We start from the raw sequence: 24515 nt of genomic DNA on the forward strand, positions 1-24515 counted from the left end.
TCACTAGGTTTTGAAACAGAGCCGTTTGTTTTACACCTCTCTATCGAACGCTCTGCCTCTCTTTCCTGTTTTTTTCTTCTTTCAGCATCTGTTACACCCAGAAGGCACGCTGCCAGATCTCACAGCTGCCAGAGAGAGAGAGGGGAAATAAACCGCCGCACAACTGGAATGCAGTCAACAGTCGGTTCCTCTGGCGTCTGTGACGTCACAATCAGGCATCTGCATCGCTGTTGCAAGAAACCTTCAGCCTGACCAGCCGTTCACTCTCTTCAGTGTAAACACACCACATGTCTCCACTCACTATATCAATATCCAGAGCCTGAGAGTTCAGAACTCATTTTACACCCGCAAAAACATGCTTCATGAGCATTTATGATAGCAGCTCTTGTAAAAAGTAAACCCAAGTGTGAACACCCACATCTTAAAATTTTTATTTTCTACGCAGATGCATATAACCCCACTCATTCTAGAATGATTCATTCTTACTAATGTTATTCAAGTCATCTAGTGAAAATTCCTGTATTTTTCATTTTGCAATATATATTGAGAAAACAAAACGTTGCAATGTCAGCTCTTGCAAAGCACACCTGAAATATTTGCATCATTCTGAACATGAGAGAAGACAGCACTGACGTCTCTCCCAGACAGCTACGAGTGTCTGTAAACTCCTGTGGTGACGTGCAGCTTGAGTAAAAATGAAAATAAATCAACAGAGGAACGTGCGAAGGCCACTATCTTTCCTCTCTGCATCCATCTAGGGTCTGGAAGTGAAGCGTAGTGGAAAATCGTCCCTCCTCCCTCCGCGTGCGCTGTGATGTACAGTCTGTGTTGTTATGACAGCTCGTACAGATGTACATGCTCCACTTTTCCATACAACAACACTTCATAGTGACCACGTCCTGTCAGCCTCCGTCAACTTCTTTATGGCTCTTTCATGGACTTTTTGGTCCTTGACTGGAAACTGTGAATGAACTGGAACTGTGAAAAGTAACAATATAAAGAAAGTTTACTGGCCAAAACTATTTTTTACCAGCCATGAAACAAAAACAGGCAGTTATGACACCAATATTTTAGATACTAGTGAAAACTCACAATCCTTTATTCCAGTTTCGATACCACAGCTAAAACTAATAGCTTAACTAATATAATTTTAATAGCCTAGATTTTTAAAGACAAGCAAACAGTCAGTAATAAAAAAGCAAATAATCAAATTACAAGCAATAGCACAAATAAATACAAAGAACAAAGTGCTTTTCAGGCAGGTCTAATAGTAGTTTTCAGGTAAAGAAATATAATAAAGTAGGCTAATCAAATAAATAACACTGTTTTCATATCCTTTTTAAAGTTCAAGAGCAATGAGTGGTTTTTTTTTTCCTTTGTTTGGTTAACATTAATAACACAGACAACAGCAGGATTGGTAGGATGCTGTCACTTTAAGAGCGAACGCAGCAAGATTATTAGGACGCTGTCACTTTAAGACGGAATGCAGCAGGATCATTAGGATGCTATCACTTTAAGAGTGAACGCAGCAAGATTATTAGGACACTGTCAATTTAAGACGGAATGCAGCTGGATTATTAGGACGCTGTCACTTTAAAACGGAATGCAGCTGGATTATTAGGACGCTGTCACTTTAAGAGCGAACGCAGCGGGATTATTAGGACGCTGTCACTTTAAGAGCAAATGCTGCAGGAATATTAGGGTGCTTTAAGAGTGAACACAGCAAGATTATTAGGACGCTGTCACTTTAAGATGGAATGCAGCTGGATTATTAGGACGCTGTCACTTTAAGAGTGAACGCAACAAGATTATTAGGATGCTGTCACTTTAAGATGGAATGCAGCTGGATAATTACTACGCTGTCACTTTAAGAGCGAATGCTGCAAGATTATTAGGACGCTGTCACTTTAAGAGCGAACGCAGCAAGATTATTAGGATGCTGTCACTTTAAGATGGAATGCAGCTGGATTATTAGGACGCTATCACTTTAAGAGTGAACGCAGCAAGATTATTTGGACGCTGTCTCTTTAAGATGGAATGCAGCTGGATTATTAGGACGCTGTCACTGTAAGAGTGAACACAGCAAGATTATTAGGACGCTGTTACTTTAAGAGTGAACGCAGCAAGATTATTTGGACGCTGTCTCTTTAAGATGGAATGCAGCTGGATTATTAGGACGCTGTCACTTTAAGAGTGAACGCAGCAAGATTATTAGGACGCTGTCACTTTAAGAGTGAACGCAGCAAGATTATTAGGACGCTGTCACTTTAAAGAGTGAACGCAGCAAGATTATTAGGATGCTGTCACTTTAAAGAGTGAACGCAGCAAGATTATTAGGACGCTGTCACTTTAAGAGTGAACGCAGCAAGATTATTAGGACGCTGTCACTTTAAGAGTGAACGCAGCAAGATTATTAGGACGCTGTCACTTTAAGAGTGAACGCAGCAAGATTATTAGGACGCTGTCACTTTAAAGAGTGAACGCAGCAAGATTATTAGGACGCTGTCACTTTAAGAGTGAACGCAGCAAGATTATTAGGACGCTGTCACTTTAAGAGTGAACGCAGCAAGATTATTAGGACGCTGTCACTTTAAGAGCGAACGCAGCAAGATTATTAGGACGCTGTCACTTTAAGACGGAATGCAGCAGGATCATTAGGATGCTATCACTTTAAGAGTGAACGCAGCAAGATTATTAGGACACTGTCAATTTAAGACGGAATGCAGCTGGATTATTAGGACGCTGTCACTTTAAAACGGAATGCAGCTGGATTATTAGGACGCTGTCACTTTAAGAGCGAACGCAGCGGGATTATTAGGACGCTGTCACTTTAAGAGCAAATGCTGCAGGAATATTAGGGTGCTTTAAGAGTGAACACAGCAAGATTATTAGGACGCTGTCACTTTAAGATGGAATGCAGCTGGATTATTAGGACGCTGTCACTTTAAGAGTGAACGCAACAAGATTATTAGGATGCTGTCACTTTAAGATGGAATGCAGCTGGATAATTACTACGCTGTCACTTTAAGAGCGAATGCTGCAGGATTATTAGGACGCTGTCACTTTAAGAGCGAACGCAGCAAGATTATTAGGATGCTGTCACTTTAAGATGGAATGCAGCTGGATTATTAGGACGCTATCACTTTAAGAGTGAACGCAGCAAGATTATTTGGACGCTGTCTCTTTAAGATGGAATGCAGCTGGATTATTAGGACGCTGTCACTGTAAGAGTGAACACAGCAAGATTATTAGGACGCTGTTACTTTAAGAGTGAACGCAGCAAGATTATTAGGACGCTGTCACTTTAAAGAGTGAACGCAGCAAGATTATTAGGACGCTGTCACTGTAAGAGTGAACACAGCAAGATTATTAGGACGCTGTTACTTTAAGAGTGAACGCAGCAAGATTATTAGGATGCTGTCACTTTAAAGAGTGAACGCAGCAAGATTATTTGGACGCTGTCTCTTTAAAGAGTGAACGCAGCAAGATTATTAGGACGCTGTCACTTTAAAGAGTGAACGCAGCAAGATTATTAGGACGCTGTCACTTTAAAGAGTGAACGCAGCAAGATTATTAGGATGCTGTTACTTTAAGAGTGAACGCAGCAAGATTATTTGGACGCTGTCTCTTTAAGATGGAATGCAGCTGGATTATTAGGACGCTGTCACTTTAAGAGTGAACGCAGCAAGATTATTAGGACGCTGTCACTTTAAAGAGTGAACGCAGCAAGATTATTAGGATGCTGTCACTTTAAAGAGTGAACGCAGCAAGATTATTAGGACGCTGTCACTTTAAGAGTGAACGCAGCAAGATTATTAGGACGCTGTCACTTTAAGAGTGAACGCAGCAAGATTATTAGGACGCTGTCACTTTAAGAGTGAACGCAGCAAGATTATTAGGACGCTGTCACTTTAAAGAGTGAACGCAGCAAGATTATTAGGATGCTGTCACTTTAAGAGTGAACGCAGCAAGATTATTAGGACGCTGTCACTTTAAAGAGTGAACGCAGCAAGATTATTAGGACGCTGTCACTTTAAAGAGTGAACGCAGCAAGATTATTAGGACGCTGTCACTTTAAGAGTGAACGCAGCAAGATTATTAGGACGCTGTCACTTTAAGAGTGAACGCAGCAAGATTATTAGGACGCTGTCACTTTAAGAGTGAACGCAGCAAGATTATTAGGACGCTGTCACTTTAAAGAGTGAACGCAGCAAGATTATTAGGACGCTGTCACTTTAAGAGTGAACGCAGCAAGATTATTAGGACGCTGTCACTTTAAGAGTGAACGCAGCAAGATTATTAGGACGCTGTCACTTTAAGAGTGAACGCAGCAAGATTATTAGGACGCTGTCACTTTAAGAGTGAACGCAGCAAGATTATTAGGACGCTGTCACTTTAAAGAGTGAACGCAGCAAGATTATTAGGACGCTGTCACTTTAAGAGTGAACGCAGCAAGATTATTAGGACGCTGTCACTTTAAGAGCGAACGCAGCAAGATTATTAGGACGCTGTCACTTTAAGAGTGAATGCAGCTGGATTATTAGGACGCTGTCACTTTAAGAGTGAACGCAGCAAGATTATTAGGATGCTGTCACTTTAAGAGTGAACGCAGCAAGATTATTAGGACGCTGTCACTTTAAGAGTGAACGCAGCAAGATTATTAGGACGCTGTCTGAGACGCGGCTTTTGGGACGCACGCTTCGATTGTTTTGGATGTTGAACTTCCCACATAGCGTGTGAGTAACGAATTCACTTTGGCGTGAATATGTACAGTGGAAAGGCTTAAACTTAAATGCAGCACTGACCGTCAGCTGTTCATTCACGTCCATGTTCTCACAACACTGCATTGTTAAATGCATAAATATGAATTCTAACAATCATAAACACAGATTTTTACTCACACTGGCGAGTGTTCATGTTTGTAGGCCGATTCGCTCGTTAGCATCAACAAAAAGCCGACAGGACTTTTCCACTGGATTATGATTATGATTCCTACACATTTTGGTAATGAAGATAATCTTCACAAATAAACACAACTGTTATGGATTTTGAAGCCTAGATACAATTGGCAGAAGTAAAAAGCTGAAGTTAGGATATAAATGATCTACATCAACGTCTCCAGCACTACACGTTTACAACAACTCTTATTTAAAATCTACAAATGGTAAAGTTGGAGTTAGAATAGTTTGCAAGAGTGTGAGTGAAAACACAATGAGGATGATCTAGTGAGTATTTCAACAGTTCTCACTGCGACTCTTTAAGCAGTGCTGGAGCAGAGCTCATGTTTTCTCAGCTCTGAATCGTTCAGCAGAAAGCGCAACAGTAAATAATTCAGTGTGTGTGTCAGACATTCTTCAGCATGTAGTAATGAGAGTTTCACTGATCTGTCGAGTTCCTTATCGTTCCATAAACAAGCCTTACCCTTTTCCTCGAGGAATAAGTTCACAGCTGTTGGGGTCCTTCATGAACACAGAGTGAAGATATCAGATGAATTGGTCTGAATCGTTTCACATAATAAAATATTTCAGGCCAAGTGTTGAATTAAAGCTTGATAAAATCTTCAGGCGTTCTCAGACGAATGTTTCTGGCACGCTGAAACTCGTAATAAATTCTGGGAGGAGAAATTTATTGTTATGTTTCTGTTGAACTTGTGTATGTAAAATAATGATAAAATCAATCTTTCATCAGCGTGCCTCAAACACACACACACACACACACACACACACACACACACACACACACACACACACACACACACACACACACACACACACACACACACAGAGAGAGAGAGAAACAAAGAACACGAAAGCCTTTGGTTTTGAGTGCTTTATTAGCTCTCTTTGGCATTTATTTTTCTAATAATTCCCTGTTAGATTTATTGACATGCAATAACTAATTTATTATTCAACTGTTTAAAAAAGTCAAATGAAAATGTCTAAAAGAGAATTTTACTTAAAGCCTTTATAAAGGTATTCATAATGTACATGATAATGCATTGTCTTTTCATAAATAATTGTAAAAATGTACATTATGCATATCTTCACTGCATTTCAGCAGGTGATTCTATAACAATTCTACTCTGAGTGTAAATGACGTTAGTCCAGGACCTGAATGAAACATGAGGAATATGGAGTGTCCAGCTCTATGCTGCAGTTTATTAAAGCCATGTATTATAATAATGAAAGTGGCCTGTGGCCATTGCTGAGGATTTTTCATAATCATATTCCTGTGTGAGAAGAGAGTTCAGCACCTGATTGTGTGCAGATCAACAAAATCAACAGCTGGATCATTCCTGCAATATAACGCCTATAGAAATCTGTGACTCTCATTTATAATGGAAAAGAGGAAATAAACGTCCTAATAAACGTCACGGATAACACATGTTAAAGGACACAGGATATGTGTATAACTTTTTAAAAGTTGATAAAGCTTTCTTCTAAGAACAGAACTCATCCGATCAGAATTTAGAGTTGGAATTTTACATTTGGTTACACTTTATTTTGATGGTCCACTTTAGACACGATTAAAGGGTTAGTTCACCCAAAAATGAAAATAATGTCATTAATTACTCTCCCTCATGTCGTTCCACACCCGTAAGACCTTCATTCATCTTCAGAACACATATTAAGATATTTTTGATGAAATCCGATGGCTCAGTGAGGCCTGAGCAATGACATTTCCTCTCTCAAGATCCATTAATGTACTAAAAACATATTTAAATCAGGTCATGTGAGTACAGTGGTTCAATATTAATATTATAAAGTGACGAGAATATTTTTGGAGCTGCAAAAAAAACAAAATAACGACTTATTTAGTGATGGCCGATTTCAAAACACTGCTTCAGGAAGCTTCGGAGCTTTACATGTCGAATCAGCGTTTCGGAGCACCAAAGTCACGTGATTTCAGCAGTTTGGTGGTTTGATGCGATCCGAATCATGATTCGACACAAAAGATTCATAACGCTTCGAAGCTTCCTGAAGCAGTGTTTTGAAAGGCCTCACTGAGCCATCGGATTTCATCAAAAATATCTTAATTTGTGTTCTGAAGATGAACGAAGGTGTGGAACGACATGAGTAATTAATGACAGAATTTTCATTTTTGGGTGAACTATCCCTTTAACTATAAGTAACTTTGCTACTACATGTCAACTAACTCTCATTAGAGCATTAAAAACTGGGTTTGTCCATATTTAACCCAACTTTTGAGTTCACATGATTGATATTTATCGATATATTGGAAAACACGGGCTGGCTTGACGGCTGTTAATTGGTTTGATTGGATTCATTTGAGGGAATAAATTTAGTCTACATCGTGTTGGTGATGAAATTCCTGTCTTGCGTGACTGAAGAATTTCTTTGTTATAAATTCCTCGTCATATCATTCAAATTCATCAACCTGTGGGGATTTTGCCAGTCCTTCTGAAACACAATCCTGTCTCAACACTGATTGACTGTAACATCACAAGATCTACACGGATGAGTCACTCATGATTCATCATGTGCTGCGAAACATCAGAATGGACGTTTGCATGTGCAACACTAATAATGTGTAAGATTCATTGCTCAGAAATTGCTAGTAAATTTCTCAATAATTACAACAAAAGAAACAGAAAGTAACACACTGAATTAAACGTGAGCATCTGAAGTAGAAAGACTGAAATATATTGTCTTGTAAAACACAATAATCTTCGTTTCAAAAGTTTTTACAGTAGCGTTTTTGATTAACGGGGAATCTGATGATTGATTTAATGAGATGATCAACATTTACAACTCATTTTCCTTCTGCAATGTGACATTTCTGAGTGAAACGTGATCATTACTGAGAAAAATGTAAAAAAAAAAAAAAAAAAAGAAAAATGGTGAAAAATAGTAGAAAAATGGTGACATTAGCTGAAAAGAAAAGTGGCGTTTCAAAGTTGTTATACTATTATTATTATTATTATTATTATTATTATTATTATTATTTGAAATAACATGCCCTAATGAATCATTCACAATAAAACAAGAAATGTGCAGTAAGACAGTAAACAGTGTAAATTCTGATTTCATGTTGACTTTATAACATCTGAAGGTTTATGATATTAGATTTGGTCTGATAAAATATTTAAATAATGTTAGTTTTTCATATTTTTCATATATTAAAATATTACATTAAAATAAATATATCTGTAGATATTATTTCATAATATGTATTGTTATACTGGTGTATATATATATTTTTTTAAACTTCAGTAGCAGAAATGAGTATTCGAGTTGCTCTGATTCATTTCAAACTGTCCAGTTCAAAGAATCACTTAATGGTTCAAATAAATGATTCACAGATTCACGTCACGAGGAAAAATATTCAAAAAACATTAAAATATGTCAAGCATTGAAATATTTTATATTATATATGTATATATATATATATCTACAGTACAGTCCAAAAGTTTGGAACCACTAAGATTTTTAATGTTTTTAAAAGAAGTTTCGTCTGCTCACCAAGGCTACATTTATTTAATTAAAAATACAGTAAAAAACAGTAATATTGTGAAATATTATTACAATTTAAAATAACTGTGAACTATTTGAATATATTTCACAAAGTAATTTATTCCTGTGATCAAAGCTGAATTTTCAGCATCATTACTCCAGTCTTCAGTGTCACATGATCCTTCAGAAATCATTCTAGTATGATGATTTGCTGCTCAAGAAACATTTATGATTATTTTCAATGTTGAAAACAGTTGTGTACTTTTTTTTTCAGGATTCCTTGATGAATAGAAAGTTCAAAAGAACAGCATTTATCTGAAATACAAAGCTTCTGTAGCATTATACACTACCGTTCAAAAGTTTGGGGTCAGTAAGAATTTTTATTTTTATTTTTTTGAAAAGAAATTAAAGAAATGAATACTTTTATTCAGCAAGGATGCATTAAATCAATCAAAAGTGGCAGTAAAGACATTTATAATGTTACAAAAGATTAGATTTCAGATAAACACTGTTCTTTTGAACTTTCTATTCATCAAATAATCCTGAAAAAAAATATTGTACACAAATATTTTGTACAATTGTACACATTAAATGTTTCTTGAGCAGCAGATCATCATATTAGAATGATTTCTGAAGGATCATGTGACACTGAAGACTGGAGTAATGATGCTGAAAATTCAGCTTTGCATCACAGGAATAAATTACTTTGTGAAATATATTCAAATAGAAAACAGTTATTTTAAATTGTAATAATATTTCACAATATTAGTGTTTTTTACTGTATTTTTAATTAAATAAATGTAGCCTTGGTGAGCAGACGAAACTTCTTTTAAAAACATTAAAAATCTTAGTGGTTCCAAACTTTTGGACTGTACTGTGTATATTCCTTCTTTTTCATTTCTTCCTTTTATTATTATATCAGTATTATATTTATTATTATTATATTATTATTATTATTATTAACAGATACAACTTTTGAAATTATTAACATATACTGAGTTTAATACCTGTAAATGCTTTAGAAGTATTAATTTAGTAAACTACTGTTAACAAATGTGACCTTATTATCATAATATATGTATAGAATTACCATATATTGCTAAAATATATTCAAATAAATGTAATTGTAAATATATTGTATATGTATTGTTATATTGGTGCATAATATAATAATTATAACATGATTATAAAATAATATTTCTCATAAGTTATCACTGGCAAACAGAGTTTTTGGGAATAAGGAAAGAAGGTCTGGGAAAAAACCTGACGTCTCCATTACTTCCTGTTCAAATCCAACTGCACACAGCTGCATGGGAAGTGTGTGTGTGTGTGTGTGTGTGTGTGTGTGTGTCACACAGGTGCAGTGAGATCATTTCCTCGTTGCAGGGACTGTTTCCGCAGCAGCAGCCTTTTCCTGTCCCAGGGAGAAATAAGGAAACGCATCCTTATCCAGCAGAGGTCAGAGGTCAGGGGTCAGAGGAGAGACTAACAGACAGTTTCTGTGTATTTTTTTTTTCTGTGTATTTTTTCCACTCATTTTATCACCCGCCAAATGAAAATCGCACGCTTGTGAAGGTGGTAAAGTACGGCACATTCACACAAACGCTCCGGGACGAGTCACATGACCCAATCTCACAGTGTGGCGGTGATGAGCAATCATCAGTAATCATCAGTAATCGTCATCACACACGTTCAGATGAGCGGTAAGTGTTCAGTACACGCTTCACAACTATCCCAGCTATGTGATCTGATCGATCTGAGCGTGAAGCGAGTCTCAGAGTCTCAGAGTTGAGCAAACGTGAGGCATGTTGAAACAGATCGCAGCGCCCCTGTCATTTCCCATCTGATTCTGTGGAAATGTGTCATCTGTCACATGACATGATGCCCTCCGGCTCTCTCTATCAGTGTGTGCGTGCATTCCTTCATCTCCTCAAACACACACTTATCTGCACGTATCAGGTTATCAACTGTCTGCTAGCGAGTGTGTGTGTTTCAGGACTGACATATCGAATGTTTACTGTATTTTCATATTAATAAAAGCTACTTCCATCCACCTATTTTTATGCACATTTTGGGATATCACATAACATCAAGATGCGGAGAAATTCTAAAAATGTGCATACAAATATTTGCGCTCAAATGAGGCAGATACATTTCTTATCTGATAAGAAGACGTGCGCATAAACTGATGGAAACACATTTACTGAAGAAATCCCTCGACGCGCAACTCAATCCTCAGGTGAATTTGTGACTCTGTGATTGGACTAACCAGCGGACCAATCGCATCACAGCATCTCAAATGTTGGTTTGGTGGTTCTGAAACGTCAAAGTCTGTCATCAGAATGATCTGGTTTAACTCCTGCAGAAGCGTCTCACACGATTGTGTTCCCGAACACCAGCATCCGAACGCGATGAAACTCATTTATGATGGAGGAGAAAAGAGCAACTTCCATGTTTATTACTGATATTTTGTGCCAATTTCTCAGGAAGTGACGATTTTGTTCTCTTGAACACGAGACGGAAACACTGTGTTACTCACAAATGTTTTACGTCATATTAAAAGTTAAAATTGCAACTTTCAATAGAAACAGAGATATTGCGAATATAGCAATTTAAGTTTTTTTTAAAGTTTCCTAAAGACTGGACAGCGTTCAGACAGATGATTTAATCACATCTTTAAACTTCAGTAGCAGAAATGAGTATTCGAGTTGCTTTGATTCATTTCAAACTGTCCAGTTCAATGAATCACTTAATGGTTCAAATAAATGATTCACAGATTCACGTCACGAGGAAAAATATCCAAAAAACATTAAAATATGTTAAGCGTTGAGATATTTTATAAAAAATAAATTAATCTGTAAATATTGGTATTTAATACTATGTATTATTATATTTATGCATAAAAATTATTACAAAATGTATAATTTTTTATGATTATAAAATATTTTAAGAAATTATTATACAAAGATTTAAAAATGTAGTGAATATATATATATATATATATATATATATATATATATTATATATATATATACATATCTACATATATACATGACAGTCTGTTTAATATATATATTAGATATTAGATTATATTAGATTATAAAATATTTTAATAAATTATAAAAATATTTAAAAAATGTAGTTCATTATATATATATATATATATATATATATATATATATATATATATATATATATATACAAACACATTTTTGTGATAAAATATTGTATAAAATATTTTAATAAATTATTATACAAATATTAAAAATGTAGTGAATATATATATATACATATCTACATATATATATATATATATATATATATATATATATACACATTTTTTTTTTTAATCTACTTGGTAAAAAGGTTGAATTGAGAGTTCTTTAGATTAAAAAAGGATAAATCACAGTTTCAATTAATTTCTGAGCAAATGTATAAATATCAAGATATTCAATGAATACCATTAAAAGGCTTAAAATATTATATATTAAATATAAATTGCTTTCAACTCTTGCCCCGCCCTAGTTTTGTATGTCGTCTGTGCATGACTGTTATGAATGAGCTTACACAGGGTGCATTTCCTGTTTCATAGGCACGTATGTGCCGTGTCACTTCCTGTCAGGAGAGGATTTCCTGTTAGCTGGCGGATGGTTTGGTCCTGGGCAGTGGACTGTGACAAGGACATTTACAACTAAAGCAAACAACAACGTCTAAACTTTGAATAGTGTTGCTTTACAGTCAAAGACAAGCATCACAATCGCTTCCAGGGTTGCCAAGTCTTCCCGCGGGATCGGGTCACTTTTAAACTGTTGATAAACTATATATATGACTGAAATGCTTGTTTTGGGATATTTTATATCATACCAACGATAAAACTGTGGGATCCAGAGAGCTGTTTATGATCACGGTGATATATAACAGCGGCTGTCAAATATGTATTTTAGGTATAAGCATGTCATATTATGAGTTTTGATTTTTGGGATGGTCATTGGGCTACTTTTGATTGACCTTTGGGATAGTTTTGACATGGCAACCCTAATGACTACCGCTCATATTTAGGGTTAGTGGTTAAGAGAGTGTGTAAAAGACCACAGACTTACACTGAAGAGCAGGATTTCTCCTCAGGATTTCTCCTCAGGATTGGAGGTGGTTGTTGAGGCTCCTGCAGGTCTGGGAATGATGACCCTGATCTTTCATCTTAAGGAGGACGGGCACAATCTCTTATCCGCGTCTGTCATTTACACTGGCATGTGTGGAATGAACAAAAGAGATAGAAAGAGAGAGATCCTGAGATAAAAACACTGAAGCTTCAGCTCGAGTTCATATTCATTGATCCGGCCTTTGTGAGGACTGTGTGGAACATCACTGACCTTTGACCTCTGGGTCTTGAGGTTTGTGTGGTGTCGTGATGTGACTCACACCTCTGAGTCCTGACACACATCTGATACAGACACTGAAGTGTGTTTCAGTGATAAAACACGTTTATCGAACCAGATTAATGTATGAAGAGCATTATTTAGTGTTGATTTCCCTGCAGAGTAAACAGTGTGTCTCTATGACACTATCACAACATCCATCTGTTTGTTTGAGCAACATAAACCACATTCGCAGCTCATTTCACTTCCTTAATGTGACGAAATTCATCAAAAAAACATCAATGAAAACGGTGTAGGATGAAGATGGAGCGTTTTAGGTCATGCTTATTTCTGAAAAACAAGCATGTTATAGCAGTGCTTTAATAAATACTATAACATAATAATAATAATAATAATAATAATAATGTTTTGAATTAGCTTTCATGTGTATATTTTCAGTTTTCTTTTTAATTTTAGTTTAAGTTTTAGTAACTGTGTTTTTGTCATTTTATTTCTATTTCTATTTAGCTTTCATTTATTTTTATTTCAGTTTTAAAGTAATTTTTGAACATTTTATTTTATTCCAAGGCAACATTTTCACATAATACTCATATTTTATTGGATCCCAACTTCATTTTAGTTAACAAAAGCAAAACTTTAATCTGATACATAGTTAAAAATCTGCATATTTCTCAAGTTTGCATCATCACAAAAATATGTTTCACAAGTATTTGAAACATCACAAATATTTCAAAAAATATTTTTGTGATGATGCGAACGTGAGCAGTTGATTCAGGACACACACACACACACACACACACATATAATCTGAATTATAATTAAATTTATGGTTGCACACTATGCTTCTTTTTCTTTTTTTTCTTTAATAGCAATGGTCTATTTAGTTAAAATTCTCTATTATTGCTGTAACATTAAAACAATGCCTTTTTCAGAGGTGCAACAAGTTATTATATTACCGTGAAAGATTATGAAAACCAACATTTTTTCCTTTGGAATGACATGGATTGATGAATGGTTCACAATAAGAGCAGGAATGTGTCTTAAGGAAGTGGACTGGGTGAAGTTTGATTCCATGTTGAGTTTCTCGTGTCTCCAGAGCGTCTGATTTCAGAACAGTCAGATTCAGTACCTAATTTCCTGCATGACTCTCACCCTAATAAAACCCTCATCTCTGTCATCACACCCCACCTCAAGACTGAAACACCCCGAACACACACCGCCATCTGCGTCAGCTGAACTCTCACACACACACTAGCATGTTTCCCTTCTGCTCTCATAAGGCCACACACTCATTTACAGTGTGTGTGTGTGTGTGTGTGTGTGTGTGTGTCCATTTCCTGGACAGCCTAGTTTGGTTGTGTTTAAACTGCATCCTCTGATCTCTCCCGGGGGTCAGTTAACACCAGACGCAATTAAAATCCACATTGAACACCATGATTTTACCGTGGTAATGGGCTATAGGTCATGACGTGACATGACGTGGCATTTTAATCATGATAAAATCACTAAAAAGCATTTTTGTGAGCCTTACTGATTTCTTAAGTAACGTTAACAGCAATACGATGAAAATGGTCCTAAATATTAATAAATTCCTAATAAATTACCCCAAAAAGTTATTTTATGACATTTAATAATCATGGACAAATGCACAATTTTATTCAATTAAATATTTAATATTTATTTATTTATTTATTTATTTATTTATTTTTAAATGTTATTAGTTATTTTCATTTTATTATTTTCATTTTTTATATTTAGATTTATGATTTATATTTTAATATTATATATATATATACACACACACTACCATTTTAAATATTTGTATAGTCATTTATTAAAATATTTTATAATCATAAATTTATATAAAAAGTTAATTTAAGTTAATTATTAACTTTTTACATTTTTATGCATCTTTAAAAGAGCACTTTATAATAGTCATATTAAAGGTTTTATTTGAAAGAACTTTTTTAATTAACTTTTTTTAACTTTTTGTTATGCTTTAAAAATTTTGATATGTAAAGTGCTTGATTATAATTTTTTTTATTATAGTTTATTTTTTGATATTTTATTTAAAGTTAATACATTTGAAATGTAATACAATGCAAATGTACTGAATATTAAATTTAAATATTTAAAATAAAATACATATTTTAATTGTAAATATTTAAATTTAATTTAAAAATATTTTGATATTTAAATGTATTATTTAAATATTAATGCAGCACATTGCTACAAAACATCCAGCTATAATAAACTTTGGCAAATAAAGATGAATGTTAATACACAAATATTTATTGATCACTGCCCATTTATAAAAACAATCAGAAAGATCATGAACTGCACCTTTAACTGCGGTAAAATCACTTCCTCGTGTCCAGTTTAAGAATGTTTTTTCTTGGTTACGCGAACGTTGAGGGAATGTTCCACTGTATCATTCTGCAAACATTAAGGGAATGTTACTTTTGAATGTTCTCTGAACATTGTAGCAACATTTAAAAAACGTAAGATGAACATCCAACTAATAAGTTTCAGAAAAAAAAAGGGATGTATAAATAATGTGTTTGTGCTAACGTTTTGAGAACATGATTAAAACCAAGATAACGTTGAATGAAGGTATTATTAACGTTACAGCAAGAATGTTTGTTCATCAGTTTAACTGGAGTCGTGTGTTCGGCAGTAAACAGCTCGGATCAAACTCTGGAAACATCCATGAAGCGTGACGTCACCGGCGCTGATCAGCAGTGATTCAGATATCACAGAGTCATGTATGAACACGTCTGCTGCTGATACGAGTGTGATAACACATTCCTGAGGCTCCAGAAATCATCCGCATGTAAACAAACGCTCCGCCTTTTAACAACGCTTCCTTTCCGTTCAAGAGCTGGAATGTGAATGGAAATGAAATAATGAAGGCTGAGGATATGTCATCCTCCCTCAGGCATGTGAGGGCACTTCCTGTTTCCCGTAGGATGAGACGCCAGTGTCTCGCTCACTGGGGGACCCACTTCCTGTGGCCTGGAGGAAGGATGGGAGGACTGAACCGAAGCTGACAGATATTTCTTGGAGGAAAGCGTCTGCGAATCTCTGACTGAATCACTTTCTGTCTGAGCGTAACGCTGATTCAGCGGTGTGATTCACTGCACATTTGATTCGTGTTTGGGAATCAGGGCTCATGGGAAAATCCCAGCAGTGTGTGTTACTGGATTGTGTCAGCTGACTGACATTTCTTAATCCAGATTTGCATAAAAATACACAACTGACAGAAACCAAAGTTAAAAATGAGTCTTTGTTTTAAACAAATGCTGGGTTGTGATGAGATTCTCATAACACTGGAATAATGAACATGAGTCAGAATTCACCACTAAATGACATTTTTGGGAGAAACTTCACACCCTTTTCCATAAAATGAAAACATGCAGTGACCAGAGGCTTCAAAGAGCACAAGAATGACGAAAAAGCTCCATAAACCCTTATGAAAAACACAAGCTATTACACATATTCCACTGATTCAGCTGGTTTTATCTGGTTCTAGCCGTTTTTGTCAACGTTATCTCACGAACAATTCGTATGTATTTTACGAGGTGGCTAATTCGTGTGAATTCATATGACCTCACTCGTACAAATTCGTACAATTTGTCTAAACCCCAGTGACGGGTAGGTTTAGGGGCGGGGTAGGTCATTCATATGAATTTGTACGAATTAGCCACCTCGTAAAATACGTATGAATTGCTGTGAGATCGGGTTGGTCTTTTACTGAATCAGCTGCTTTTACTTGGTTTTAGCAGGATTTTTCATGTTAGCAAAAAGGGAAATCATGTTACAAACATGCTATCAAAACATGCTAATCACGTTAACATGCTAACAACATGCTAGAAATATGTTAATCATGTTATCATGCTAACAACATGCTACTCATGCTAGAAACATGCTAACAACATGGTAATCATGCTACCAACATGCTAATCATGCAACAAACATGCTACCAACATGGTAATCATGCTAGCAAAATGCTAATCATGGTATAAACATGCTAACAAACAACACGGTAATCATGCTAGCAAAATGCTATTAACATGCTAGAAACATGCTAACATCATTGTAATCATGCTAACAAAATACTATCAACATGCTAGAAACATGCTAATAATGCTAGAAACATGCTAACAACATACATTGTAATCATGCTAAGGCATGCTATTAACACGCTAAAAACATGCTAATCATGCTAGAAACATGCTAACAACATGATAATCATTCTAGCAAACTTGCTAGTAACATGCTAATCATGCTAACAACATGGTATTCATGCTAGCAAAATGCTACTTATGCTAGAAACATGCTAACAACATGGTAATGATGTTAAAAAATGCAAACAACATGGTAATCATGCTAGCAAAATATTACTCATGCTAGAAACATGCTAACAACATGGTAATCATGTTAGAAACATACTATTAACATGCTAGTAACATGCTAGTCATGTTAGAAACATGTTAGAAATATGTTAGAAACTTGTTAATCAATCTTGCAACATGTTAATAATGCTAGAAACATGGTAGCAGCATGCTAATAACTTGTCAATCATGCTAGTAAAATGTCAGAAACATACAACTTTTTAATCATGCTAGCAACATGCTACTAACTTGCTAATCATACTAGCAATAAAATAGTAACATGCTAATCATGCTAGAAAAATGCTAGCAAATATGCTAATTATGCTAAAACATGCTAACAACATGCTAGTAAATTATTAAAAATGCTATCTATCAATGTGCTACTAACATGCTAATCATGTTAGAAAACATGTTATTTATGCTACAAACATGCTAGTAACTTGTTAATCATGGTAGCAAAACATACAAGTAACAAGCTAACAACATGCTAACAAAATGCTAATCATGCTAAAACATGCTAACAACATGCTAGTAAATTGTTAAACATGTGCTAGTATCATGCTAATAAAATGTTAATCATGGTAACATGCTAGTAACATGCTAATCATGCTAGAAACATGCTAGTAACTTGCTAATCATGTTAACAACATTCTACAAACAAACTAGAAACAATCAAAATGCTAATCATGCTAGTAACATCTTAGCAACATGCTTGTAACTTGCAACTACCCAAGTACCTTAGCAACCACATAAAACCCTAGGAACCACTCAGAGTACCCTAGCAACCACCCTGGCTTTTAAAACGACTAAACTAAAACTTAGACTATCTCTAACTGAAATCCTTCAAACGTTCTGATTAGACTTTTTCAAGCCAACTCAAAGTTTGTCTATAAACTTTACTCATCCAGTTACTTCTAATATGGTTCAATGTACGACAAACGTTAACTAACTAAACAAAAATATACTTTAATGTAATTTCTGTTGAAACTTGTATGTCATGTTGTATGTCAGGCCTTTTATTTCATTAATATATTAACTGCAATTATATTAAAAACAGACTTTTAGGACATGAGGTCGACTGCGATGTGTTCCTCCATCAGTGACTCCTATCACACACTCTGATGGTCAGACATGACCTGTGACCGCAACTCTTCAATAACCGCGTCTGATTGGATAACCTCGGTCAAGTGTATTTAAGAGTTCATGTACTGCTCCACTATCAGTCACAGCACATTCAGATAGCTCACATTCTTCACGTGATTTAATAGCTCAAACTCACACAGGATATGTTGAAAGAAGGACACATGTGAGGATGTCTAGAAGAAAAGAGTAAACAGACTTGACCTCTGTTTCACAGTTCTGTTTCCCACCATCATCTCCTCACTGAACACTGACAGATGACTGTAAATGCTTTTAGATGCAGTCCTTCTAGATTTAGAGTTTGTATTGTATTATATTGCTGCATCCTTAATGTGTGTGTGTGTGTGTGTGTGTGTGTGTGTGTGTGTGTGTGTGTGTGTGTGTGTGTGTGTGTGTGCTGCCCTGTTAAAACTCAGGATGTCTTTTTACTTCCTGCTTTGAAACTTTTTCAGCCATAAAGACAAACAGCACCAGATGTGTCTAGCCGGACACTACAGTGTGTGTGTGTGTGTGTAATCTAGTCATGTAAATCCTGTGATTACGCTCCTGATTTATAAATCATGTCGGCTCATATTTTGATTCATATGCGTGAATGTCTTATGAAATGAAATCATAATCAGATTATTAAACACACACACACACACACACACACACACACTGATCTGCTGTCACTCAGTCTGTGTGTTTCTACAAGACTGATTTAATACTGTACAGCACAAACTGTTTGGTTTAATATGGGAGCTTGTTTCCCCACAGAATAAAAATAAAAAGGTACTTGTGACTTATCTCACAATTCTGACTTTTTTCTTGCATTTCCGAATTTATATCTTGTAATTTTGTCTTTTTTTCTCAGAATTTTGAGTTTATATCTTAAAATTCTGACTTTTCTCGCATGTTTATATCTTGCAATTCTGACTTTTTTCTCAAAATTTTGTTTATATCTCGTAATTTTGACTTTTTCTCAGAATTTTGAGTTTGTATCTTAAAATTGTGACTTTTTTCTCGCATTTCCGAATTTATATCTCGTAATTTTGTCTTTTTTTCTCAGAATGTTTGAGTTTATATCTTAAAATTGTGACTTTTTTCTCGCATTTCCGAATTTATATCTCGTAATTTTGTCTTTTTTTCTCAGAATGTTTGAGTTTATATCTTAAAATTGTGACTTTTTTCTTGCATTTCCGAATTTATATCTCGTAATTTTGTCTTTTTTTCTCAGAATTTTGAGTTTGTATCTTAAAGGCAGGGTAGGTAAGAAATTTTGTTCCAAATTTGTTTAAACTTTCTATATATATACATGCATAATTAAAATGTAAGAACTCTGATAAAAAGAGTATAAAAATCGAGTGACTCTAGACCGTTTAATCTGTATTAAACACAGCTCATTATTTCCATCCGGGACGAAACATAGGATTGGCTTAGGCGGCTGTCACTCTCTCGCAACCATGGCAACCACCCTTTTGCCACACATGACCTGCCCACTTGCGCGCGCACGTTTGATTTGGGGAATCCAAGAGGCATGGATCCTAGGAATACCAAAACAATGGCAGAGAAACAGCAAGCTAAATTCACAGTATCGGCCTATGCAGTTAGTGAAGGCAAACCAGGCAAAAAAAGGAAGACAGTAACAGTACAAGAAAAGGCAATGAACAAAAAGTCTTTGGATAAACAAAGAAATAAAACGCGAGTTAATATCGGCGTGGCTTTCCAGCGATGGCGAGAACTGAGGGAACTCAAGGGGCTGAAAAGTGACTCCTTGATGGCTTTATTTCTGCTGGACAGGTAAATCTTTCTTTTTGTATTTTGATCATACATATTTTTTTGTTTATTTTTTCATGAAGCATGTGTCATTAGCACACGTAGCTGCGTAATATAGCTAACATAACATTACTTAGCGAGCCGTAGTAGAGACGATAAATAATGATAGCTATAGTGTTGAATTGTGCATAATTTTACCCTCTGTCTAACTCTTTTACCATGTTCACCTGTAAGTTTACCTGCACGTTTTTTTTCGCCTTTGTTTTGTTTTTATATTCTCTACCTATGTTTACTGATGTCTTTATCTTGTATCTGTGTGTGTCGTACACACTTTGTTGTATGTGTGTGTTATTATTTTGTGTCTGCAATGCAGTTGTGAGTTGATATTTGAGTGTATGTTACTCTGTTGATCTGTAGAACAACGTATATGTTATGAATCTTACACGAAATTCATCTTCATCACAGTGTAAATGATGGTAATGGAAAAACGTGTATCATGCAACCTGTTTTTAGCTTTGCCTTATAGATAGCTCGTTAGCGAATCAAAAAATATATATTTTAAACTTTACCAATATCAATATGCTAGCTTGATAGTGAGTACTAAAATACATCTTGTTTGTTTATCTTCATAATTATAAAGTTATTTTTATTACATGTGATTCTGACATGATGTCACTACATGCACTGTGCTCGTCTCAGGTAAATAATGCGTCTTCCAGCTCAGTGGTCGGAGTCACACGTTCATGCGTTTTGGGGGCGTGGCTTTGGAAGGAGCCCAGAAGGGAGGGGGTGGAGTGAATGGAAATAATGAGCTGTCTTTAAAACAGTCGTGAGAGGTCTACAGACACTCGATTTTTATACTTTCTTTTTCAGAGTACTTACATTTTAATTATGTATTGATATATAAATAAAGTTTAAACAAATTTTGAAAAAAAGTTTTTTATACATTTTTTTGCCTACCCTGCCTTTAAAATTGTGACTTTTTTCTTGCATTTCCGAATTTATATCTCGTAATTTTGTCTTTTTTTCTCAGAATTTTGAGTTTGTATCTTAAAATTGTGACTTTTTTCTCGCATTTCCGAATTTATATCTCGTAATTTTGACTTTTTCTCAGAATTTTGAGTTTGTATCTTAAAATTGTGACTTTTTTCTCGCATTTCCGAATTTATATCTCGTAATTTTGTCTTTTTTTCTCAGAATGTTTGAGCTTGTATCTTAAAATTGTGACTTTTTTCTTGCATTTCCGAATTTATATCTTGTAATTTTGTCTTTTTTTCTCAGAATTTTGAGTTTATATCTTAAAATTCTGACTTTTCTCGCATGTTTATATCTTGCAATTCTGACTTTTTTCTCAAAATTTTGTTTATATCTCGTAATTTTGACTTTTTCTCAGAATTTTGAGTTTGTATCTTAAAATTGTGACTTTTTTCTCGCATTTCCGAATTTATATCTCGTAATTTTGTCTTTTTTTCTCAAAATGTTTGAGTTTATATCTTAAAATTGTGACTTTTTTCTCGCATTTCCGAATTTATATCTCGTAATTTTGTCTTTTTTTCTCAGAATGTTTGAGTTTATATCTTAAAATTGTGACTTTTTTCTTGCATTTCCGAATTTATATCTCGTAATTTTGTCTTTTTTTCTCAGAAATTTGAGTTTATATCTTAAAATTCTGACTTTTCTCGCATGTTTATATCTTGCAATTCTGACTTTTTTCTCAAAATTTTGTTTATATCTCGTAATTTTGACTTTTTCTCAGAATTTTGAGCTTGTATCTTAAAATTGTGACTTTTTTCTTGCATTTCCGAATTTATATCTCGTAATTTTGTCTTTTTTTCTCAGAATTTTGAGTTTATATCTTAAAATTCTGACTTTTCTCGCATGTTTATATCTTGCAATTCTGACTTTTTTCTCAAAATTTTTTTATATCTCGTAATTTTGACTTTTTCTCAGAATTTTGAGTTTGTATCTTAAAATTGTGACTTTTTTCTCGCATTTCCGAATTTATATCTCGTAATTCTGACTTTTTCTCAGAATTTTCATTTATATCTTAAAATTCTGATTATTCTCGCATATGTTTATATCTCGCAATTCTGACTTCTTTTCTCAAAAAGTTTATTTTTTTTACTTTTTTTCTCAGAATTTTGAGTTTGTATCTTACAGTTATGACCTTTTTCTCACAGTTGTGAGTTTATACTGCAGTGGCAGAAACATGCTTCCGTAGTAATAAAGTCAACATGAAATCAACATTCACTCTAGTTTGCCTCAAAATAAAAATAAATCCGTATTTACTCACCAGTTCAAAACCTGTATGACTTTCTATCCTCTGTATTTTCTTTTGGATTTTAACAATTGTGCTGGTTGCTCTTTCCCATAAAACTGAGTTTCAAGCTCCTAAAAGGAAGCAGAACAACACTCAAGTGTCATAAAAGTGCTTCATATGACTTATATTTCAAGATTTCTAAAATCACAGGCCAAAAGTCATTATTCATGTGTCCCATTCATTTTCTCCATAACAATTTCAAAAATTCTTCGATAAAAAGCCATGAATCAAACCAACAAGCTTTGAGATGACATAATAAACTGTGATTCCATTATTTGAAAATGATGAGAAATAATGCACTTAATCTCTTTATAATGATGCAATCCAAAGAAGCATTGCAAACAAAATATAAATGATGATGCAATAATTGATCCTAAGTGAAAATTTTATAGCAAAATATTCAGATATTTGCAAATATAATTATGATCTATCTCTTAGGATAGTGTTGTTCTTCAACTGCTAAACCTCGAATACACATTTAAAATGTTAAAAACACAAACATTATTTTTATAGGTCTGTACTGAAAGGTTTATACGCTTAAAAAAACTACTTCTCCATGGCGATAATGTATACATACAGTATATATAAAGTGCATATACATCAATTTTACTGAAACAATTTTGACATGAATAAAAAACTAAAGAACTGAACGACGAGTATCAAATGTAAGATGTCAGACATTTGCTGAAGACAAAAGCGAGTGTAAGTGTTGAATGAGGAAAACAGGCCTGTGGAGGATTTCTGTCGTTTGGAGGAGGGGAGAGAGGGGTTATTGAGGGCGAGGGATGATGGGGGGGTGAAAAATGGGTCACGCCGTCGAACACGCTAACAGAAACGCAGCGCTATGGCAACCTGACAGCAGCAGAAGATCAGTGAAAACGTGAAACTGGAGCAGAATGACAATGAGCCGGAGGAGTCTGGGAAAGAGCGAGCGCTTCTCTCTCGTCAAGATGTTTTCTGACAGCCACACAGATTTAAGAGAACGACTGTTTGTAAGCTTCTAAACAGATTCTCTCTCTAAAACAACAGTGCAGAAACTCAATAATGGATTCAAGACACTGTTTCCATACAAATGGATTCAAACTGAAGTGTAAAACAAACACAAATCCTAAAACACAGACAAAACTAAAAGGGTCATTCTGTGTCAAATCAACCAAATTTCAGAAACTTCCCCCACTATTTAAATATTTTTCTGTAGAAAGACAAACATAAATAGTGATGAAAGCCAAAATATTAAACATCACAGATGTATATTTACTGAGTAATCCACTATTTTGTAGAGTAGGGTCAAAATGACCATTGATTTGACTGAGATTTTGAGCAAATTAGAAGAGTGTAAAAATGACTTTATAAAGATGGCAGCATCATTATTTTATTTTCACACAGAGATTGGTAGATCTGTTAGTAAAATCTGTTGAGTTTATCAATCTTTGTTTCATTATATGCCAACAGTGACCGTTCAAAAATGCGAAAGAAGCACTCCTCATGTTCTTTTGCTTCAAGTTTGCATGTCTGTAACAAAAGAAATATTAAAGATATATTAATATCCTTTTAGATTCTGGTTCTTAACAAACTTTTCTTTTAGTTTCTTCATTTTAAAGGCCCTCGATGGTTCAATCCCAGAGATATGGAGATCTTAATGCGGCTCCATGAGCAAATTGTACACATTTTCAGTGGTCAAAAACCAAATGTGGGTCACTTTGCATATAAAAGATACTTTTTTATTTTAAAGAGGAATATCTGAAGAACAAATAATGTCGAAACTAGAAATGTATCTTGTGTTTTTCCATCATCTCAGTTGCATAGAACATTCCTGTCTGAGTGCCATAAATGCTCCTTTTCCAAAGTTTGCATGCCTGTAACTCTAAACCTATTCAAGATATCTTAATATCCTTCTAGATTCTCATGCTTAATAAACTTTTATTTCGAAATCTTCATTTTCAAGGCTCTATATAGTTCAGTTCCAAAGATATGAGGATCTCAAAGCAGTTCAAAACTGTTGAATTTGACCCATTCTCAGTGATTAAAAACCAAATGAGGTTCACTTTGCACACCG

The 24515-nt window shown here is 34.7% G+C and overlaps 1 long non-coding RNA gene across 2 annotated transcripts in view; it reads right to left on the minus strand.

The window, feature by feature from the left end:
* Positions 1–407: 407 nt before the first annotated feature.
* LOC125276414 overlaps positions 408–24515 on the minus strand; it is a 30488-nt gene continuing 6380 nt past the window's right edge. The window contains exons 4-7 of one of the 2 annotated variants that reach the window (XR_007186661.1): positions 22433–22530; positions 12575–12717; positions 5422–5611; positions 408–978 (exon numbers count right to left, since the gene is read on the minus strand). This is a non-coding gene — a long non-coding RNA (uncharacterized LOC125276414). The remainder of the gene's footprint in view (positions 979–5421; positions 5612–12574; positions 12718–22432; positions 22531–24515) is intronic. The other variant, XR_007186662.1, reaches the window with a different exon arrangement.

The sequence above is a fragment of the Megalobrama amblycephala genome, linkage group LG10, assembly GCF_018812025.1.
Source record: "Megalobrama amblycephala isolate DHTTF-2021 linkage group LG10, ASM1881202v1, whole genome shotgun sequence".
Classification (NCBI taxonomy): Eukaryota; Metazoa; Chordata; class Actinopteri; order Cypriniformes; family Xenocyprididae; genus Megalobrama; species Megalobrama amblycephala.